We start from the raw sequence: 2,965 nt of genomic DNA on the forward strand, positions 1-2,965 counted from the left end.
GTTCGGCATAAAAGGTACATTCTATTCCATTCCTCGTCAGATCTTTCGACAGCCCATTTAACATTCCGCAAAAGATCACCGATTTCAATCCCAGCGCTGATGTTCACACAGATGACAAAATCTGAAGAAAAAGCTATGTCAAGTTCAGTTTCGATGACGATGTCGATGATGATGATGATGATGATGATGATGATGATGATGATGATGATGATGATGATGATGATGATGATGATGATGATGATGATGATGACGACGACGACGATGATGATGATGATGATGATGATGATGATGATGATGATGATGATGATGATGTGACAAAAATAATAATAGCAATATCATTTTTTTTAGACAGAATATTTCACACAAAAACTTGAATCTAGCTAAATCAGTTCAGGTCCGGTCTTGAGCGCATCTGATGTGTTTGCCATTGCAACTTATCTTGTGGACTACAAGGCAGCTTGCACAGCAACAACAACACAATCCCAACAAACCCAACACACACGAACATTTAGATTTTATTGGTGTAAATTACGGTTTAAGTGAAAGAACTGAAGAAAAACAGAGCGCCGCTATGCGCAGGAAAGATCGGCACCGGAATGTGGTTCCAAGACAATCTAAGTGCGGTAACTCCTCCAAGCAGAACAGTGTACGCTGCGTTTGGTTTTCTCCCTTCATTCAGAAATTGTACGTAGTGGTAGTTCTGTCTTGAGATTACAGGCGAAAAGAAAGGAAAGGGAAAGGGAAAAGAATGTTACAAATGACAGAGTTGACGAATTTGTCTATCGCGTTCATACCTCCAGCACATTTCTGCTAGTTCTCAGATTAGCCTTAAACTTCCGCAAATACTGATATAACCATTATTGGCCCTGCATGCAAAGTCACGAATTGTTGGCATAACACCCTGAATTAATATGACTATTTTTAAAGTTCTTTTGGAAACGTTACGTAACTTTACCTGTATTGCCAATATATTCACAAAAAGTTATGGTGATCTTTATTCACCTATTTGTCATGTTTTCTGGAAGTTTGAAACGTTTTCATTGAGACATTTAGAATATAATTTTTACTGAACTTTCAGTGGAGGACCCTCTAAAAAAATGACCGCAAAACGTGCTCTTCTGGGCCTTTCAAACTGTTAACCCCTACCTCATTTGAAAACAGATTGTATCAAGATTAATCAAGTTAGGTACTGTTATGCCGATAATTAAACCCCATGTATACTTGGAGGCTAAATTGTGACCACCGTCCCCACCTACCCCCCTCCCCTCCCCCAACCTCAGTTACCCCCTCCCCCCCCCCCCCCCCCCACAACCTCAGTCCCCCCCCCCCTTCCATATCCCCTGTCTTTTCAACAACCCACCCTACTGTCTATGTCTGTGTCTTGTCTAGGTATGTACGTGTGTTTGCGCTTTGTTGATAAACTCGGTGTATGATGTATGTTATGCTGTGTTTATGTGTATATAAAGGAAATAAAATGTAAAAAAAAAAAAAAAAAAAGTTAGGTGCACAAATCAAACTGTATTTGAATGGAAATTGAATGGCATTTTCATCGACACGCATAATTGTTTCTTCAGCAAATCCTGATTTTTTTTTTACAGATTTTAGAATATGGGACTAGGGTTAGGTCGATTTTGGGGGTACCCTGACTTCGGCGGTGGTCACGTGATACCTAATACAGAAATCTTTAATCCGAAAAGTGTGCAAGGTAGCCAAGTGAAGGGCCTTTAATGGCATATTATCTTTGAATGAAACGACACTCGAATGAATGGTTTTTGTTGTGGTATGAAAATGGGTGCAATCATTTGTTTGCTCAGTTTATGTGTGTGTGTGTGTGTGTGTGTGTGTGTGTGTGTGTGTGTGTGTGTGTGTGTGTGTGTGTGTGTGTGTGTGTGTGTGTGTGTGTGTAGAGCGATTCAGACAAACCTACTGGACCGATCTTCATGAAACTTGACATGAGAGTTCCTGGGTATGATATCCCCACACTTTGTTTCATTTTTTCGATAAATGTCTTTTGTGTTTGTTGAAGCGACACTGTCACGCCCTCATTTTCTAACCAAATTGATTGACATTTTGGTCAAGCTATGTTTGACTCAGTCCGTACTTCGGTATTGCATATTAGCTTTGAGGCTTACAAATTAATTAATGAGTTTGCTCATTAAAGTTGTCTCTGTCTCTGTCTCTGTCTCTGTCTCTGTCTCTCTCTCTCTCTCTCTCTCTCTCTCTCTCTCTCTCTCTCTCTCTCTGTGCTTGAGATGTGCTCATCTCCATGAAAAGGGCCCAAGGCCTACTCATTAAAATATTCAGACTTCAGACTTCAGACTTCTCTCTCTCTCTCTCTCTCTCTCTCTCTCTCTCTCTCTCTCTCTCTCTCTCTCTCTCTCTCTCTCTCTCTCTCTCTCTCTCTCTCTCTCTCTCTCTCTCTCTCTCTCCCTGTCTCTCTCCCTCTCTTCTGCACCTCAGCGAGCACTTTACGCCACGGTAAATATGGATGCACTTCTTCGGAGAATGCAAACAGATACGGAGCTGTCAGTATAAGCAACTCATCTGCTTGTTCATTTTGTTCTCCTCTTCTTGTTTTCTCGCGTCTACGTATCCCCATCACCCCCCCCCCCCTCCCCCCCATCTCTCACTGATGAATAGGATACACTTTTTCTGGTGCGATTCAAAGACACACAGTGAGCGAGCACAAAAGTTGAAAATAAGCATTTAATGTGCTGGCGTGAACGCGTATGTCGTAAACACAGGCGTGATTCTGGAAACGTCGAAAACAACTTACTTTCTCTAAATGTATTTCATTGCGCAAACCAAACATAGGTTGAGGAGCATTTGTTTTGTTGACCCTGTCTGTCTATAATTATGTCTGTTTGTCTGTCTGACTGTCTGTCTGTATGTCTGTCTGTCTGTCTGTCTCGCTCTCTCTCCCTTTTTTTTCTCTCTCTCTTTCTCTGTACTGATGTTTCTCTCC

This window comes from Littorina saxatilis, unplaced genomic scaffold, assembly GCF_037325665.1.
Source record: "Littorina saxatilis isolate snail1 unplaced genomic scaffold, US_GU_Lsax_2.0 scaffold_566, whole genome shotgun sequence".
NCBI lineage: Eukaryota > Metazoa > Mollusca > Gastropoda > Littorinimorpha > Littorinidae > Littorina > Littorina saxatilis.